Raw genomic sequence first — 21,485 nt, 5'->3', positions numbered from 1 at the left:
GCTTCACTTGCTTTGGGTATATCACACTTTTCTCTTCAATCGTTATTACTTGCATTCTCCGCCGTACTCTTCGCCTGTTACACCTGCTGTGCTCATGGTCGCTTCATCGCCCTTTCTTGCTTGCGCTTGGCTCAGTTACAAGTGAAATTGCTTGAATTTCCACTTCATAACTGCTTATTTTCGTCTTTCCCATTCGCCACTCTACACGCTCAGTGTTACATTCATTTTTCGCCTCCCCATTTACCTGCACTGCAATCTTTCTCTCCCTTGATGCACTCACTCACCTGCTGAGATTTTCTATCCACAATCCGCTTAACTCGCATATTGCATACTTACTTTTATAGTTTAGCGTAACTTTTTATGCTGATTACAGGTTCTCATTTTTTTCTTCTCTCCGCCGCTCTATTCCTGTTGCACATCACTCAGTTGCGCGGTAGAAAAAAAAACAAAAAAAAAACAACATAACATTAACATACAAACGGTCGTTGCGCATGGTAATCGTCCTCTACAAATCATCAATGTTTAGGTGTTGTTCCCCTTCGTACTTCCTTCGCTTCCTCACCTATTTGTTGGTGCATTCTCGTTCTTCTGTGTTCTTCAGCGCTACCTACATTGCGTTTTGCGAATGGCGTCGCCATTGAGACCATCAACAGCTATTTATGTAGTAGTTCCCCTCCTTCATCTTGGCCGCCAACGATGTCATGCTATGCTTGGTGACCCAATTATTCGGCGGCATGCAAACAACAATTATATGTTGCAACCACTGTTTAGCTTGATTTCGGTTGCAGTTGTATTTGTTTCTTATGTGTTGTTCTGCGCTTTGTTAATCATAGTTGCATATGTACTTGGTCGATTTTCTATATTATTATTTTTGTTTCCCCCTCGTTTTTTCGTTGTGTGCTTTATCATGATTCATCTTTCAAACAATAGAACCCAAAATTGTGCTTTCATTTTGACATGTCGAATTGTTTCTGATGCACCGCAGACGTGCTTGACAGTTTTTAGGGCTTTTTAGTGTAAACTTATTCCCCCCAAGCTGTTTGTTCATCAGCTTTTTTGTTCTTCAATTTTCAGTTTTTTACTATTACTCACCTAAGCACAAGGTGATACGAGCATCATTTGTATTAATTTCAAGAACATTTTTCTATATGTTTTATTGACTTCTTCTGTCCAGTTATCGTGCCATACAAGGCACGGAGAATGCTGCTGGAGTGACAGCTCTTGGTCGGATATAAAGCCGGGTGGTTCGGATAACGAGAACTGCCATGTTTAGCGACTTTCTTCTCGTTTACTTTCTTTTTCTAGCCGACGGCCTTCAGCTGCTAGTGCTAGAAATTAAAATTAAAATTTGTGATTTATTTACTTTATTAAGTATGGTAAATAATAATAATAATACTTTCTTTTAGGTTGTCAAAAGAGTATTTTACTGATAAACCATCAACTTTGTCTAAAATAGCTACTATTGGCAAGCGAAGTTTTGCGTGAATGCGCTGACTACCTGTTTATTGACATTATTTTGTCTGTCTTTCTTATTGTTGTGAGAGCTTGAAACATTCACACTCTGGGAGGTTCTGCAACGATCCACTTTACCTTCGTTTAGTTGGATTTTAAAGTATTATTTATTTCACTGTCAATTAATTTGGATATAAGACTTTGCGCGGTTGAAGATTAGGGTCACTAACGCATGCAAAACAAATCAATATTTCATTGATAACCTCGAACAAAGTAGGAGAAGTACGGAGAGCAATCAGAAGGTATTCAAAAAACTCAAATTATAACCTTTCGTAAATTTCGTTGTAACCTCAAACCGAGTTTGATCGCAATTCGAAAAAAGTGCAAACCAAATACACAAAAAACAAAAACAAAAAACAAAATAAAAAACAGATGCATTAAAACGGTCAAGTAAAAATAGCAAACAAATGCATGTAAGTCTCCACAAGCGACGGCTTCGTCACGCCTCATTTTACGTTTGTGTAAAAAAAGGCAAATTGATCGCGCAATCCTCGAAAGCAAAATTTTTTGTGCCACGACAAATTGATTGCAAATTTTTAAAATTGAAACCTGTTCGGATGAACTAAAATGTCACAAGAATCAGTAGTTGTTTTTGTTTATTTAACATAACTTTATTTATCAAAGCGACTATTAACATTTTTTCGTCATGTCATAACCTTGTGCCCGAAAGCAAAATTGATTGAACAAAAAAAAAAAGAGCGAAGAAAAGAAATAGGAAGAGGCATGAATAGAAAACATAGAAAATAAATATAAAGGCGCGCGCATAGAAATGTGTACAGAAAAAAACGGTTAGATACAATTTTAATTGGCGATAGAACTATAGCAATTTCAAACTTAGTTAACTTAACTTAAATTAACTTAACTTAACTTGACTTGATTAATTTAATTTAACTTAACTTAACTTAACTTAACTTAACTTAACTTAACTTAACTTAACTTAACTTAACTTAACTTAACTTAACTTAACTTAACTTAACTTAACTTAACTTAACTTAACTTAACTTAACTTAACTTAACTTAACTTAACTTAACTTAACTTGATTAATTTAATTTAACTTAACTTAACTTAACTTAACTTAACTTAACTTAACTTAACTTAACTTAACTTAACTTAACTTAACTTAACTTAACTTAACTTAACTTAACTTAACTTAACTTAACTTAACTTAACTTAACTTAACTTAACTTAACTTAACTTAACTTAACTTAACTTAACTTAACTTAACTTAACTTAACTTAACTTAACTTAACTTAACTTAACTTAACTTAACTTAACTTAACTTAACTTAACTTAACTTAACTTAACTTAACATAACTTAACTTAACTTAACTTAATTTAACTTCACTTCACTTAATTTAATTTAACCTAAGAAATTTCGAACTCATCAAAATTTTGTTTTCGCATCTTCCTTATAACCTGTACTACAAAATAAGTTAATTTTGTTTTCAAAAATTTTTATTTTCAAAAAATGTAATATATTAATTATTTTAAGGAATATTAAAATAGACGACATAGCAAGCTGAAATCAGCGCGCAGTTTACGTAAGGCCAAAACTTAAGAGTGGAAAGTATACTCAGGTTACCGGCCCACTGCAGTGTGTTCCAGGCAAAGGTAGCCGCACTCAAGGAGGCAGCTGATCACCTGCTCAAATGCGTACTAACAGACAAGAAAGTAAATATTTACTCCGACAGCCTCGGATCTATGACGGTACATTCGGACCTTGACGGTGCTTGACCTCACATTCGACTGCGTCCGAATTCTTTGACATCAGCCTCATCTGGGTTCCTGGTCACAGCGACATTGCGGGAAACTGTGAGGCGGATGAGCTGGCCAGACAAGGGACATGTGAGGTGATTTCCCCGCGAAGTGAGAGAATTGGGATCCCCCTGACTACCTGCGGTCTGCTCCTAAGAAGATGGTCATCGCGCCAACTCAGCGTGCGCTGGACAAGTACACAAACGTGTAAGGGCGCGAAATCCTTTTGGCCACGTGCGGACCGGAGGCGCTCGGGCGGGCTTCTGAGGCTGACAAAATATCAACTCTCTAATCTAGTGGGTTCTCGCACAGGACGCAATGCGCGAATAATGCATGCTGTGAGACTTGGAATCGCCTCGAGTCCTTTTTGCGCTGGATGTATGGAGGATGAGGTGGAATCATCTCAGCACCTTCTTCTTAGCTGCCCTGCTCTGGCGGGGCTAAGATCCAGGCATCTTGGCTCTTACTTCTTTGCCACGCCAGCTGATTTAGCTGGCGCTAACATTAAAAATCTGATGGATTTCATCAGCAGCACAAAGCGGTTGACGCAAACATAGTCATCGTTCGTAGTCCGCACGCTCCTAACCATGCCTTCACCACCTCTTCCCGCCCTCACCCTGCATCCCATCGGTCTTACCCTTTCACCTCACCTCCTTCATAATGGTATCACAAAGGACGAATCGTTCTTCGTCCCAGTGTGCTCATTCCCTGGGCAACCATACCAACCTAACCTAACCTATACTGACTCTTAAGTTTTTAAGTTAAGTTAAGTTTTAACTAACCGCCAACACAGATTTCCATATTTCAAATTATTAAGTTGAATTAAGTTACGTGAATTAAGTCTAGACCAACATATTTTCTTAGTCTCCGAAAAGTATATTTTTCTCTCCGTTAGACAAAAATGTACTCTTGTTACTTTTCCTAACTTTTATGGAATTTGGTATTTGTTGATTCACGTCCCACAGTTGGCACCGAACTCGTTACCAAACAAATTGTAGTTATCACAATAGTATTTGGGCTACATAAAAATTCGATATTTGCGAATCGAGTATCAAACTTTGTTCGCTATTTCTCCAACTCTTCCTCTACTTTAGCTGTTTGAGATGACGACTTTTGCTTTGAGAAAAGCTATGCGGCCGAGCTTTTTATCTGGCTGTGACTTAAACTATTTTGTTATCTTTGAAATTTGTTGCTATTTTGTAAACAATTGTTGCATAAAAAAACCAAGCAAGCACATACACACACTCCAATTTATTTACATGTGTGTTTACACCATTTTCAGCTGTTCGGCTTAATTTACGCATGCGCTCGCTCATGCATACATACAGCGCATCCAACTCAAAAGTGAAGCGTTTATTTGTCCAACGACCTGTCCAATGGGCACACATACACACATACCCAAGTGTCAACACCTCTAATCGCCATGCGTCCATTCCCAACTCTTGCAGCCACCTGCGTCACCAGACTTGGTTGGTACATCTTCTTCTTGTCCATCAAATTTCAATTTCGCTTTCAAAATCATTCACTTGGTTTTGTTAGTAATTTATGTTAATTTTTTCATCTCGCTGAGGCCTCACACTGTGTCGCACTACGAAATGCTTTGCAGATGTTGCAAAGTTTCAAAAAACAAGAAAAAAAAACAGAAATGATGCAAAATAACTAAAGCATAAAAAATAGGAAAAAATGCCAACTAGTTGGGTAAAAAATTTGGCACACGAACTATTGTGACATTTCTTCTTTGCAGCTTCGTTTTTACGCTATTTTTCCCTACTTAGGTTTTTTTTTTGTGTTATTTCGTGTTGACCATCATCCACATCAGACGCTCGTTAAAAGTTGTCCAAATCAGTGCGCATTTAAATCGTAAAATACGAATGACTTATGAATATTTTTATTTGATCTAAATGTAGTGTGGCAATTGTGCAGTCAATGGGGCTATGCGCGTTGTCATTTGTTTGGTTATTTAAATGAGTATGCGAGCACGCGTCCAATGTGAACGCGGTATTATTATTTTTATACAATTCGTGGTTTGCCTCTGGTATTCCACAAATGGCCGAGTGTTTTATGCCGACTCTGAACGACGGATGGCTTTTATGGGATGGTTTTTTATGGCAGAATTGTGCTTAGAGATTGTCATTTCGTGATTAGAAAGGACCATTTTTAGAAAAAAGTTTACGATGAAATGTTTCATGCTCATAGTGGACTTCGAACCCTGACCCCCTCATTTTGAGCAATGCCAATTATGCCATAAGACGCAGAAGTGTGACCGATATCAACTCTCGATAAGGCACATCTCCATAAACAAAGTTCAGTTCATTCAGATCAGACGTCATGATACTGTCAGTGAAGCCTCAACTTCTAAGACCTTAAGGTATTCTACTTAATAGCCGCTGATGGTAAGCTAGGAAATACCATATGGAGAAAGACATCAAACGAAATTTGTTACAATATTAAAATCAGTTTGCCTATTGCATGTAAATACTTTTGGCTCATAAATTTGCCAACCACCGAAACGCAGCCGATTTTAGATCAGCAGTTGGTGTCGGGAACCCCTTAAAAATAGCACTAAACAAAATTGTATTAAAGTAATTTTTTTAGGTAAATTAATTTTTTTTGAAGTAAAAAAAAAATTTAAAACAAAAATACTAACTTTCCCTTAATTTTAACTAACAAAATCAAATAAAAAAAATAATTTCTCGTTTCCGAATCTTAGCCCACTTTAAAGACTAAACAAAAATATTTACTCTCTTCTTAGTTTTGGGCCCAAAGAATTTGAAAATTGAAAAAAAAACAAAAATATTTTGTAGGCCTAAAAAATGTTTAATAACAAAAGCAAATTTCTTCTTAATTATGGCCTAAAAAATCTAAAAAATAAACAAGAATATTTTTTTCCCCTATTTTGAGCCCAAAGAATTTAAAAATTAAAAAAAAAAAATTATTTATTTTTTATTGTTGGCCTAAAAAATTTGTAATAACAACTTTTGTCGCGATTTAGTCCTCAAAATATTTAAAAATAAAAATAAATATTTACGTTTTTCAAAGAATTTTAAATTTACTTTTTTTAAAGAATTTAAAAATTAAAAAAAAACATTTATTTTTTATTTTTGAGCTAAATAATTTTTACTAACAAAAACAACATTTTTCTTAATTAAGGCCTAAAAAATTTAAAAACTAAACAAAAATATTTTTACTAACAAAAGTAACATTTTTCTTAATTTGGCCTAAAAAATTTAACAACTAAACAAAAATATTTCTCTAAAAAAATTTTTACTAACAAAAACAACTTTTTTCTTAATGTTGGCCTAAAAAATTTAAAAACTACACAAAAATATTTTTCTTACTTTGGACCCAAAGAATTTAAAAACAAAAATATTTATTTTCTATTACGGCCTAAAAAATTTTTGACAACAGAAAAAATTTGGTCTCAATTTTGTCCTCAAATACAAACAAATATTTACTTTTTTCTTAATTTTGGGCCTAAAAATTTAAAAATTAATAAACACAAAAAAATATTTTTTTGGCCAAAAAAATTTTTAATAACAAAAACAAATTTCTTCTTAATTTTGGCCTAAAAAATCTAAAAACTAAACAAAAAATTTTTCTTTTTTCTTACTTTGAGCCCAAAGAATTAAAAAAAAAATATTTATTTCTTATTTGTGGCCTAAAAAATGTGTAATAACAAAACACTTTTGTCTCAATTTAGTCCTCAAAATATTTAAAAATAAAAATAAACATTAACTTTTGCAAAGAATTTAAAAATTAATAAAACAAAAACATTTATTTTTTATTTTTGGGCTAAATAATTTTTACCAATAAAAACAACTTTTTTCTTAATTTTGGCCTAAAAAATTTAAAAACTAAAACAAATATTTTCTTTTTTTCTTATTTTGGACCCAAAGAATTTAAAAATTTAAAAACAAAAATATTTATTTTCTATTTGTGGACTAAAAAAGGTTTGACAACAGAAAAAATTTGGTCTCAATTTTGTCCTCGAAATATTATATTTAAAATTATAAACAAATATTTACTTTTTTCTTAATGTTGGGCCTAAAGAATTTAAAAATTAAAAATCAAAAAACCCAAATAGGGTTTAAAAGCCGCACAATTCAAATAAAACTAAAACAAAATTTTAAAGATTAAAAAAAAAAAAATTTTAATTTAAAAACAGAAGGACTAACTTTTTTCTTAATTTTTGCCTAAAAAATTTAAAATCAAAAAAATATTTATTAGTTTCTTAATTTTCGCCTACTTAAAAAAACAAAAAAAAAAAATATTTAATTTTTTTATTAATTTTGCGCCTAAATAATTTAAAAATTAGAAAATAAAAATATTTAAATTTTTTTGTCTTCCGGACTAAACAATTTTTAATAACAAAAAATGTATTATTTTAAACTTTTTTTAAATTTTTTAAATTGTTTGAAAAAACTTGTTTGTTTAACCTAAAGAGTTGTAGTTTTTTTCAGCGCCCCTATACATTTTTTTTAATGATATATGAATTTTTTTATTAAAGCAAATTTAAGTTTTTGAAATAAAAAAAAAAAATTAAAGGAACTGATTAAATAATATCGATCTGTAAGCATTCTATAGAGACTTTATGAAGAAGTGCATTCTCTCCGAGAAATAAACAAACAAACAAAAATTCAAAAAAAAAAAAAAAAACAATTGACACCAAGTTTTTTATAGAATAAATTCGAGTTTATACATTAATTTTTTTATAGAATAAATTAAAATTTATACACTAATTTGTTTTTTATAGAATAAATTAAAGTTTAGATACCTATGTTTTTTATGGAATAAGTTACAGTTACATAGGGTTGTTCAATAGGTGCGCTTCAACTTTTTTCCGATAGGGAGGGCGAACGACACAATATGTCATTTGTAAACTTCATTAGTATACATTTCATCAGGGAACGCTACACACTTGAGCAACGATTGCAAATCGTGCAAATTTTTTATGAAAATAATCGTTCTGTTGCTGCTACTTTAAGAGCATCACGGCCAATTTAGGTCCATTTAACAAGCGGTCCCGTTTTGGGGTTATGTGAAGTCATTGGTGTACAGTAACAAGTCGGCGACGATTTGTGAGCTCAGAGCCAATATTGAACGCGAAATTGCTGGAATTTCGGCCGATTTATGCAAAAGAGTGGTCGAAAATTGGGTTCAACGATTGGACTTCGTAAAACGTGCACGCGGTGGTCATGCAAAAGAAATCGAATTTCATACTTAAATGTATATGTTCAAACTCGATAATAAAAAAAAAATTAGTTAAAAAAGTCAAACCGTTTGTGTTTTATTTAAAAAAGTTCAAAAGTTGAAGCGCTCTTACTGAAAAACCCTATATATCTATTTTTTGTTTTTATAGAATAAATTCGGGTGCAATCACAAAAAAATGTTTTTTCTTGGCCAACCTACCATATATACATAGTATATATTTTATAGCAATGCCGGAAATTTTATTCAGTAAGTTTTTTGGACCATACGATTTTTTAAAGTATATAAAATCACAAATTTCATGCATAAAAGATTTCCTAATAAAAGCATTTTCGAGGTGCGGACCCTTGTGCGCGCACAGGCGAGTATTAATTTGTCAATTACAGCGCAAGACCTAAGCACCCGAAGATGTTGAATTAAGTGGAGCGAGTCACGCCTCTAGCTTTTTTTCATAAGCAACAATTTTTTCTTTTTCAATATTCGCTGAAAATATCACAAAAAAACTTTACCCAGCTAACACAACTAACCCATTTCATCACGAGCCTTCTAATGTCAAAAAGTGACTATCAAAATATTTACTCTACACAAACAACAACTAGAATATGTAAATGAAACTTCTTGACTTAGCCTACGACCTTTTTGCCTTTTTTGGAGGACCTGCCAAAGTAAAAACAGTAATTCTTAATATATTCTGCAGCATGACATACAAGAGGAGGAAGAAAAATCCAGTGGCATCCTTCGCACGCTGTATGTGTAATGCAGATAATAGTGTAGCACTCGTACCTCATTATTTACATACACACATACACACATACGCTTTTTATGCCTAGGCATGTGCGCTCGCTACGAATGCTCACGAGTAGTTGGTTCATATCAATATTTTATGATAATGTCGGCTTGTCGGCTTTCATTGTGGTTGGTGCCCAAGGTGGGCCTACGAAGGCGAGTAGGTAGAATTCGCTGAAGAATGCTGAATGCTAGATACGTACAGCTATGCAAGTGGTACACACACACACACACACAAACTTATGCTGCTGTTGGTGAAATATGCAAATGTGAAACCACATCAAACATTAAATAGGCTACATAATTCATAGTGTAGGTTCAGGCGGGTGTGAGTGCTTGAGTTGGGTGGGTGGGTCTCTGGTTAGTTGGTTGTGTCTGATAGGCGCGTGGCAGTCCGAGTGACGCTTGCTTATCTCTTCTACGCATAAAACTCAGTGGCGATTTAAAAATTGGGCATGAAAAGTGCAAATTCTGCGTTGAAATATTAATACGCATGTGTGTATGTGTGCAGAAGTTTTAAGACTATTTGCTGCGCATTCATACCAATAGATCTTATGCAATAGGGTGATCGGTAATTTTGATTTTTTTTTTCAAGTCGGATATTTTGAGTTAAGTACCTGCAGTGATCTTTGGTTATGCCACTACATCAGCTCCAGGCAAAGAATTTTAAAGAAAATTTCAAATTTTTGTAAAAACACTCAATGGCATAGCGAAAGAGTCGCTGTCATCGTGTTGTGACTCCAAAGACTTTTTTGAGAATTTAATAAAGTGTTCACTTTGTTGATTTTCCCTTAGTGCTTTTTTTTTTTTTTTAATTTTGTTTTATATATATTTTTTAATTCTTTATTTATTTATCTATATATTTTTATTTTATATTTTATATTTTTTTATTTATTGAATTATTTATTTATTTAGTTCTTTATTAATATTTTTATTTTATAATTTATTCATTCATTGCAGTAAATTTATAATAAATTATAAAATGTAATAGCTTGGTTCCACCGCTAACTACCAGGGCTTATTTATTTATATTTTATTATTTATAACTCAATTGCGAACATAGTGAATTTTGTAACATCGCACGGTGGTTCAGAACCTTAAAATAACCAAAAATTAAAATAAATTTGCATATTGTCATATCTGACACTTGCGAAGTGGAGAGCTGCAGTATAAATAAAGTTCAAAATAAAGATTTCTATTACTCAAACTAATTTTTTTTATTTAGTAAAAAAGTTATTCAATAAAAAGGCTGGGTGATTAATTTTGCGCCACCTTGTACCACTCAAAAACTATTTTTAATACAAAAGTTATTAAAAAAAGACTGGATGATTAATTTTGCGCCACCTTGTACCACTTAAACATATTTTTAGTAAACAAGTTATTAAAATAAGACTGGGTGATTAATTTTGCGCCACCTTGTATCACTCAAAATCATTTTATTTTAAATGTTTATTTCTCAAACCCATTTTTCTTTTATTTAGTAAAAAAGCTATTAAAAAATGACTGAATAATTTATTTTGCGTCACCTTACATGACTCAAAATCATTAATTTAAATGTTTATAACTCAAAATCATGTTTTGTATATAGTAAAAAAGTTATTTCAAAACAAGACTGGATGATTAATTTTGTGCGGCCTTGTATCACTCAAAAACATTTTTTTTTTACAATATTTAGTAAAAAAATTATTCAAAAACAAAGATAAGCTCATTAATTTTGTGCCACCTTGCACCACTCAAAAATATTTTTATTTGAGATGCCTATCACTCAAAATATTTTTTTTTGTAGTAAAAAAGTTATTAAAAAAAAAGACTGGATGACTAATTTTGCGCCACCTTGCATCACTCAAACCCATCTTTTTCAAGATGTCTATTACTCAAAATAATTTTATTTGTAGTAAAAAAGTTATTAAATAAAAGACTGGATGACTAATTTTGCGCCACCTTGCATCACTCAAACCCATCTTTTTCAAGATGTCTATTACTCAAAATTATTTTTTTTTGTGGTAAAAAAGTTATTCAAAAACAAAACTGGATGATTAATTTTGCGCCACTTTGTACCACTCAAAAACATTTTCTTTAAGATCTCCATTACTCAAAATAATTTTTTGTTTTAGTAAATAAAATAGTGATTCAAAAACAAAACTGGATGATTAATTTTGCACCACCTTGTACTACTCAAAAACATTTTTTTAAGATTTCTTTCACTGAAATTTTTAACCACTGTGCCTCGCAGTAATATGTTTGTAAAGCAACTACGCAATTTTTATTTTTTATTGTAGATTTTCTCTGCAAAAAACAAAAAAAAAATAAAACAAACTTTCGTCAACTGAAATAAATTTCGTATACGTGCACGGTCTATTTGATTTTCGCAATAATAAAATTAAAAAAAAAATAGCTTGAAAAAATGTAGATATACTAATTTACAACTCAAGCCGGTGTACGAAATGCGTACCGACCACCCTCATACTAAGCAATCCTGTGTGTTGGCAAATATATGTATGTTGCACACGCAAAAAGATGCTGCTCTGTGTGGCTCGCAGGCAAATAAAATTTATGACATTTACCGTTCGTACTTAAAAGCAAACAGCAAAAACAACAACACAAATTTATGCGCTCCCATTACTGTCATAATAATGGATGGATGATGGCTATTTTGACAAATAATTTATTTTTAAATTTGCTACGAATACTAATTTAATTTGCGGCTTTTTATCATACACAGAAAATTAATTTAATTTGAAAATTGAAAAAAAAAAAAAAATAAAACAAAAAAAGGAAATTTTTGCAGTAAACTTACTGAATGGCAAAAAAAACACTGTAATATATAAATAGCAATAAGAGTAGTAATTAAGAGTCTCATAGAAATTTCACTGGAATTCGCAAAGCTTACAAATATTAGCTAAAAACTTTTCATATTTACTTTTATACATTTGCTTTCTCGAGTGCATTTTAGAGCAAATATTTCCATATGCAAGCCTTTTCTAAAATGCAATTCACACTTGTTAGCAAAACATTTTTATACTGAGCAAATTTTACAGCCATAAGAAAGAAGCTTGAATCTACAGGGCATATTTTTGCATATTTTCGTGAGAGTAGAAGAAAATTTAAAAAACAAATAAATTCGAAAAGTGCTATTGCTTTTATGGCACTTTGTAACTGAAAATTTATACAATGAAAATATTGTTTACAAACAAAGTATAGGCCATAAATTACACACTCTGCGATAAAAGTACCGACAAAGTATTCGGATGCGGCCGAATGAGAGGTCAGACATTCAACGCTCAAAAGCGCGATCAGTGCTGTTTGGCTGTCAGAATAAATATTTGTTTCCTTTAGAAGTTGTCACTCAAGAAAGCAGCCAATCAACTGCTTGTTTTCACAGCAGCTGCCTCTGATTAGGAAACATTGCACTGGTGCGATAGCTTAAACGCGTGGTTGATGGGAGGCTCCTCGCAGAATATCCTTATGAAAAAAATCCTACCACATAATTTCAAACTAAAATAAAATTAGTTAAGTATTTTCATGAACGATCTTGAAAGCAACAGTTACGTCCAGTGGCGCCTTCTGTACAGCGCAAAGCTGAATCCAGTTTTGGAATAGTTGACTTCGACCATAATTTTTTTCACTAAAACTTCTAAAAATCAGCTTTTTCTTCATTAGAGTAGTAGAAATTCTTTTTTTTAATAAAAATTCTTTAACAGGTGCGCATGCCAAAACATATATTTGCCAAATTTTCCATACTTTTCATCCCTCGCAACCTTTAACGTTGAATAGCTTTTAGTTTGACAGACTTTGTTCTGCTGATTTGAAGGATTTTGGCAGCACTCAAATGCATTTAAGAGACCTCAAAAGTCTTCTAAGAGTATTTGGATGCTACATTTGTCTGTTTGAAGTGCTGCATATAACGGAAAGCCTACATGAATGGCAAAAAAAAAAGTTTCAAAGTATTTTGACAGCACTCGAAACGCATTTCAAATGCTTCTGGTTGTTATGAATCTGTGTGCAAAAAATATATTTATGTATCCAGGTACACCCAAAAAGGGTAGCATTGAGAATATTTCACTAAAACTATTCGATTATCCGAAAAACTAAAGGAGTGAGCACTTAATGTTAAATAATGTTGGTGTAAATGTGAGTTTGAAATTGTGACCCAACCAAATTGCCAAACACCGAAGAAAAAGACATGCAGAGTTACCGGGTAACTGGTCCTAAATACTTAAAAGATTATTATGTATTTAGGTAATTTTTAGTCAATTTAGTTATATTTTTTTCAGTTTTTAGATAAAGGGTTTGCCAATTAATAAAAATCATCAATGAAATTTGAACAAAGACATGTAAAAATGGCCGCTTGATAAAGTTATGAATTTACGATTTTTCACAGTGTTTCCTACTTCATATCATTACAAAAACACACAAGCTGTTTGCAAATTATTTAAAAAACTAGTATGCCTTTTTAGCTGCCTGGAATAGTATTAATGTCTACGAATAATTTAATGGAGTAGATTCAAGAGATAGTCCTCCATAACAACGAAATATTAAAACCAAATACTACCTGTTTAGTACCAGCCGAATTTAAAGAAAATAATGAGAATTTTTTTTGGAATTGAGGCGGTCATGAAGAGAACGAATCACGATGTGTAAAAAAGTTGAAGTTCTTGATTTATTCAAGTTTTTTGATTTATTTAACTATATTGGCAATTTTTACCTTCTTATAAAATTTTACACTTCTCTACTTGAACCCGCAATCTGCGTACGGGTTACCTCTTTAATTAAATAAGTTTTAAATAGCTCAAGAAAAAAAATATGTGCATACTTTTCAGCTCGTTGTTGTTGTTGCAGCAGTGACTTTGTACTGTCAGAGTAGTGCAAATCACCGATCGACTTCTTCTAGCTCATCTAACGGTAGGCCCAGGAAATTTGCTGTTTCGACAGGTTGGGTCCTGAGGGAGAGGGGTGTTAGATGAGTGGGTTTGAAGGGGCCATGTGAAAAGGTGATTAGTATCGTGCGGAGTGCCTTCACATGCCTTCCCATGGCAGCCGGCTCTACGTTACCGGAATGAATCGGGTATTTCCCGACCAAGGGCTGCCGCCACAGTAAACTAGACCTGCCTAGTGTACCGTACCCCACCTTTCAGCTCGTTCTCCTTTCTGTATTGAAAAAACGTAAAAAATTAATTGATTATATGAAATAAATCCTTTATGAAATTAAATAAATAAAATGAATTCCGTTGAAATTCTCAAGTCCTTTAAAAAATTTCAACCAATTGAATTAAATTAAATTAAATTTATATAAATTAAATTAGGTCATTTGAAATTCCGAATTCCATTAAAAAATTAAATAAAATGAAGTCCTTTGGAATTTTAAAGTTCCTAAAAAATGAAATAAAATAATGAGGAAATTCTAGAGTCCTTTAAAAAATTAAAAAAAAAAAAAACTAAATTAAATAAAGTCCTTTTAAATTCTATAGACCTTTAAAAAATTAAATAAATAAAATTAAATAAAATCAAGTCCTTTGAAATCCCAAATTCCTTTAAAAATTAAATAAATAAAATTAATATTAAAATCAAGTCCTTTGAAACCCAAATTCCTTTAAAAATTAAATTAAATAAAGTCCTTTGAACTTCCAAATTCCAAAAATTATTAATTTTTAAATTTAAATTTAATTGAATTAAATAAAATGAATTCCTTTGAAATTCCAAATTACTTTAAAAAGTTAAATAAATTAATTTAAATAAAATGAAGGTCTTTGAAATTTTAAAGTCCCTAAAAATTTTAAATAAAATAAAGTCCTTTGAAAACCTAAAGTCCCATAAAAAAATAAAATAAATAAAATTAAATTAAATGAAGGCCTTTGAAATTCCAACTTCCTTTAAAAAATTAACTTAATAAAGTTAAGTTAAATGAAGTCCTTTGAAGTTTTAAAGTCCCTAAAAAAATTAGATAAAATGAAGTTCTTTGAAATTCTAAAGTCCTTTAAAAAATGAAATAAATAAAATAAAGTCCTATAAAAATTAAATTAAATAAAACAAAGCCCTTTGAAATTCTTAAGTCCTTTAAAAATTAAATTGATGTGAACATGAAAAACAGAGTTGTAGTAGTACTATATAAAATCGATTGTTTGACAAAAAAAAGTTGATTTCTGAAACAGCTTAACAAAGGCACGGCATTTTTTTTTATGTAGAGAAAATGCGCAACATCATCAGCGCACAAAATTATCAAAAATCAACTAGGCATCTGAATTACTTCAAATATGCATTTTATTGTACTAAAATTTAATGGGCTATAAAACGGCGTACCCATTTCTTCTCTTAATTCTGATGAAAAAGTTTGAAATTTTGATAAAAATGTGGCGAGTTTTTAAAAGTCTCGTACAAGGTTTTCAGCTTGGATTAATAGGATCGTTTTTATAGGATAAGTTATATTTTTATAAGAAAATTAAGAAACAAGTTAATTTGAAAAAAAAAAATTTATAAAAAATTTTCGAAGCTTATCGACTTATGTATATATCACTTTTTGACAGTAAATTAAACTTCTAGCATTATAGTGTAAAAAGAAGGCTATTGGTTTGAGAAAGTTGTCCTTAAGAAAACCAATATTTTCTTCTGTTGTTTTAGAGCTACATTAGCAGTAAATGGGTTAATATAGTAGGTGTAGTACTCGTTTAGGATCTAAATTTAAAATTAGCGCTGCACCTTTATTGCAATTCCTCTTGAGCCTTGTGCAAATTATTCCATGCTCACTTGCACTGTGATCGATCAAATAATGCTCAACTGAGTATGCGACAAGTTTTTGCCTTTTAAGGCATGCACAAACACAAGCATATAATAACTGCGGAAAAAAATCGATTCAAATAAAAAGTAAAACTATACTTGCCGAACGCACCCAAATACCTTAAGTAGATCTTAGTTTTGCTCAAGTGTTGACAACAGACAGCCATTGTGTGGTGGGTGGAAGGGGGATGTTATAAAAAATAATAATGCAGAAAGTGCAGGACAGAGAAAAGTAAACATCTGCTAAAAAGTAATGAAAACTCATAAAGAATGAAATGGCAAAAGGCAGAGTGACGCGCATGTGGCTGTGTGAGAACTGGTAATATTGACATGTCATATTCGTGAGTTCGTTTGAGGCTGTGTCGAGCCTGGAAGGGCGCGCAACCAGCAAAATCAACCAGCTTGCGGGGCAAGGCGCAGCCATGAAGCCTTGTGCTTTCCCCAGTATTTGTGCATTTGTGTGCGCCAGCGTATTTACTCAGTCAATACGGCACTCGCTCACACACACACGCGCACACATTCAGCCAAGAACAGGCAAGCGCGTAAGCCGGTTTCCGTTTTTGTCAACAAATTTTGCTTGTATGTGTAGTACATTTCCGTAAGAAGTATTCAAGCAAACGGTACTCATAGAACTAACTGCTTTAACAGCGACTTAATATTCTAAGCGAAAAATAAATAAATAAATAAAAAACAGGAAAACATAAAATAAATACATTGACTGGGCTGCAAAGTACCCCCAACCCTAAGAACACAAACTATGCACACTGAGGCTGAGTAGCATCCGCTTGCCTGCGCGCACATACATATTTACCCACATGCACATACAGTGGAGGGCATAACTGTGTGTATGAGAAGTTTTCTTTTTGTATATTCACAATGTTTTTTGAATTGAATTTTTTTGTAATTTTTTTTTAATATTTTGCATTCTTTAACCCAAAGTTTCAAACTCTTTACAAAAGACAAAAATCAAAAATGATCTCATCTAAATGTTGAACTTTTTAAGCAGAAACTTTAGAAAATTTTCGTGTACACAGTTCAAGGTTCATGAAAATTTAGTATATGGGTACACAGTTTTAGTATGTAGTACACATAACAGAAGTGGAACTTTCAAGGCAGGCAAAGAAAGACCGAAGAGAGAATGAGGGAGAGAGAGAGAGAGAGAGAGAAAGAATATATATCTAAATAAATTCACAACGTTTGCAGGGAATACAAATAGACAAAATTTACAAAAAACGGAGAAGGGTCGACCGGTGTAGGTAAGCGCCGAACACAAACCGTGGCAACAAAACGCACTACTCCGAGCGTTTATCACCCGCACAAACGCAGCGATTCCAGAAGCGCAGCAACGGCACAAATTACCGCAAGGCAATACCAATAAATCCGATGCCGGAATGGATAGCACTTTATAGTACGCACAAGCACTAGCCAGGAAACGGAATTAAGCGTCAAAAAGTAGGCACCAAAAAAAACAACGCCCAAAAAAAATTGAGACCAAAAAACGCCCCAAACAGTAGGCATCAAGGAAATATAACGCCAAAAAGTAGACACCAAAAATATATTTCCTACAAGTTTGCACCAACAAACAAGCGCCAAAAAGTAGGCAGTGTTATTTCCCACTAGAAATTAGCAACCACAAGAAAAAACTCAGAAAAAATAGCCTAAAGTGTATCTGAGATATATATAAGGTATAGCTCTCTCTCTCTCTCCTTTTCCTCTTCGTTATATCTTTTTCTCTCTCGCAGAACGAAAATGCCCAAAACGTTGCATAGCCTTGAAATTTTATTCTCCATTCTCGCTCATCCATCGACGCCTAAGAAGTTTCACTTCAAAAAAAAAAATTTTATTTTTCATCTAAATCTTGAATTTTTCAATCAGAATCTTCAGAAAATGTTCGGGCTAAAGAGCCGCTTGAATTAAAGAAAAAAAATCCGACGTTTTTAATTTATTTAGTATCAAAATCAATCTCTTGTGGAAGAAACCCGTTAAAAAAAAACTAAAAATAATCAACCCCAGTTTTTATAAATTGCACTGTTTGTATGAATACGCAAGAGCTGTCAATAAATTTTTTTTTAATCAACGCCAATCTTTAGCCACATAAAACTTGCACTTTATTACACCAAATTTTAATCGGCTATAAGATTGCAAACCCAATTTTTTTTTCTAAAAACTTAGATTAGAAACTTCGAAATTTAGATGGAAATTCGTTGAATTTTTTGTGCACTTCAGAATTGAGATGGAAATTCGTTGAATTCTTTTAAATTCATTGAATTCTTCTAAATTAATTGAATTTTTCAAAATTTTGTATAAAGCTTCAAATTTAGATTTACAAGGTTTTGATTACAAAGTTATCAATATTTAAAAAGCAGAATAAAAAAAGTTTCAAACCGAAAAATATTGCAAATATTAGAAACAAATTATCATGCACTCATTTATGCCCGCCACTGTACCTAGGCTCCATTGCAGCGCGCACTCTGTACCTGCTCATCTGCCCTCCGCACTTATCCAAAGTCCATTACTTTGCAGGGCATCTTACCTCCCTCAACCACCCACTGTACTCCATCCTTTTGCACACATTTTTAGGTTTAATTTTTATTTTTGTTTGTCAGTTTGTGTTTGATGCGGAAGCTACAAATAACTGCGACGTTGTAGCGGCTCAGCGCATTCGCAACGTTGGCTTTGTAACGCGCGGTTTATGGCGGTCTGCCGGTGTACTCCCTTAAGTGCCTATCTACTACTCGTATACTAACTTACCTACCTACTTACTTGCCTACTTACTTATGTGCATGCTAATTTGCATATGTAGATTTATGCTGCTGTGTGATGCTTGTTGATTTTTTTTTTAGTGAATTCGAATGAAATTAACTCACGTACACGTTTTGTGCACCCACCGGAGTCCTTCGACAGGCTTTCTCGTTCATTCATAAATAATTTGTGAAACAGCAACGCCGCGAGCAGTGTGTTGAAGTGAGTGAAAAAAGGATACAAATTTATGAAATCAAAAGTGTAAGGTACTTTCAGAAATTTGCCAAAAATTAAATCAAAATTTAATTGAAAGGAAATAAAAAGCATTTATAGAATATTTTCATGAACTAAATAACTGAAATAAGTTAAACAACGCCTATTTATTGTAAAACAAAGTATTTATTTTTAAATTTTTGAACTCTAAATTGACCTACACAGGACGCATTACAAGTAAAAGTTAAATATTACATTAGATTAAAATATATTACCTTCAAACACGGTTTCCTCATAATTACCTTTTTTCAAATTCAAATAAATTAAATAAATAACAGAGGCTTATACCCTTTCTGGGTGTTTGACGGAGTTCCTCCTCCCATTTGTGTGCATCCTAATGTTGTTCCACAAATGGAGTGACCTACAGTTTTAAATCTCCCGACTCCGGGCGGTAGATGGTCGTTTATGAGAAGCTTTTTGACTGCAATATTATAATCGGAGGTTTTCCATTGGATACGGAAGGGCGCCCATTTTTAGAAATCACGTTTTCTATCATTTGACGTGTCATACTCGGCGCTAAGAACCTATGTTCGCTCTGAATTCCGAATGGCAGTCACACACTATGCATTACAGCAGCCGCATACGGGCAGTTAACATCCGATTTGACTGAGCCGTTTGGAATAAATTTTGACGCATTTGAGTTTTTCACATGTCCTGAGTACGAATTCATCATAATTTAAACGAAAAAAAGAAGCAAAAAAGTTTTTTTTTTTATTTAACATCATTATTCAATGCATTCTTTACTACTGGTGGTAATCTTGGTGCGTTCGAATCTTTAAAATATCCTGAGAACTGGGAACTCATCATAATTTGGCCCCAAAAAAAATGTTTTTTCTTTCAACTTTTGAAGAAATGTATTTTTTTTTATTTTTATAATTTTTCGGATTTTTCACCAATTCCGACTTTCCTCATTCAGATAATTTTTGAATTTTGTGTGTCACTCTTTCCATTCCAACGATAAGTTGTCCGCCATGCGACTAGGATTTTTCAAGAGCTTAATTTTGGCGCTCTTTAAAACATCGTGCAACAGTAAAAGTTATCGGGGAAAAATTCCATCTACACATCAAACTATGGATTTTATAGAGTGCGTACTTAGTTTTTTTATTTCTTTTCAATTAAATTTTTAAAATTTTTTTCATGGACTAAATTAAAAAAAAAAAATCAAATTAAATACTATTAATATATATAAATATGGATATTAAGTCTAGTTACTAAAAATATTCTTTTTTTCACTTTTCAATTTCCCTCCGCTTATGGGAAAAAAATTTGTAAAAAACATAATATAGTTTTAGTCCTCTGCAATAAAGTATACGCGACGAATATTATAATATTTTTTTATGTATTTTATTTTCCATTTTATTTTCATATATTTGTTCTGACAAAAAGTAAAATAGTTCAATTTTATATCCTCGGTATATCCTCTTTAATATCATAGGTATTCGCCGTAGCCGAATGGGTTGGTGCGTGATTACCATTCGGAATTCACAGAGAGGTCGTTGGTTCGAATCTCGGTGAAAGCAAAATTAATAAAAACATTTTTCTAATAGCGGTCGCCCCTCGGCAGGCAATGGCAAACCTCCGAGTGTATTTCTGCCATGGAAAAGCTCCTCATAAAAAAAAATATCAGCCGTTCGGAGTCGGCTTGAAACTGTAGGTCCCTCCATTTGTGGAACAACATCAAATTGCACACCAAAAATAGGAGGAGCAGCTCGGCCAAACACCTAACAGAAGTGTACGCGCCAATTATTTATTTTTTTTTTTTATAATATCAAAGAGTGAGTAAAAGTACTTAAGTACGTTTTTTGGGAAAATTTAGTCCACTGCAGCTCTAAGGTTCTTTAAGAATTGAATGTATGAGAAAATGAACAACTAAGAAACAAACAAAACGTTACACATTCCGTCCTTTGAAAAGTTCCATGTTGGAGCTAAAAAAAATATATAAAATTATAAAAAGATAACTTAAAATCATGTTGACCTCAAATGCGTCCTCAGACTATTAAATTTTATCTCATTGAATACATATTAAGTTCTCAAATTAGGGGCCTTCATCACAAGCTTTTTAATTTTTTATTTGTTTGGCCCCACTCTACAAACTCGGCTCTACACTTACAGAAAAAAATGATAGAATTGCTATATTTTGACTAGTTTTAACTACTTTTCATTGTATTCTGAATTATCATAAATTGTTTGCAAAAACATAACTCATTCTATAACAAATATTTATAAATCAAAGTTTCAACTTTACACAAGATCCATAAAAAATCGATACAAGTTAATTAAAACTCCAAACTTTTTGAGTAGAATTTAATTCAGAATCAAAATTTTGGTGCGCAGTTTTATAGTCCATGAAGTTTTAGTCTAATGAAGTGCAAGTTTGAAGTAGCTCAAAGTTCACGTTGATTTTTGATAATTTTTGCCCCTGATGTTGTTGCGCATT

At 32.4% G+C, this 21,485-nt stretch overlaps 1 protein-coding gene across 12 annotated transcripts in view; it reads left to right on the top strand.

Moving 5' to 3' along the window:
- LOC128868237 (putative fatty acyl-CoA reductase CG5065) overlaps nucleotides 1–21,485 on the top strand; it is a 177,579-nt gene that overhangs the window by 122,487 nt on the left and 33,607 nt on the right. The window contains exon 1 of one of the 12 annotated variants that reach the window (XM_054110088.1): nucleotides 18,691–18,997. The exons of 9 other annotated variants lie outside the window; for them this stretch is intronic. The gene's annotated coding sequence lies outside the window, so the exon portion shown is untranslated. Of the gene's footprint in view, nucleotides 1–18,690; nucleotides 19,042–21,485 lie in introns of those variants that run through there. 2 more of the 12 variants (XM_054110093.1, XM_054110092.1) reach the window with 2 other exon arrangements.

This window comes from Anastrepha ludens, chromosome 6, assembly GCF_028408465.1.
Source record: "Anastrepha ludens isolate Willacy chromosome 6, idAnaLude1.1, whole genome shotgun sequence".
NCBI classification, from domain to species: domain Eukaryota; kingdom Metazoa; phylum Arthropoda; class Insecta; order Diptera; family Tephritidae; genus Anastrepha; species Anastrepha ludens.
The sequence above is the reverse complement of the archived record's forward strand: the minus strand, read 5'-3'. Positions and strand labels throughout refer to the sequence as shown.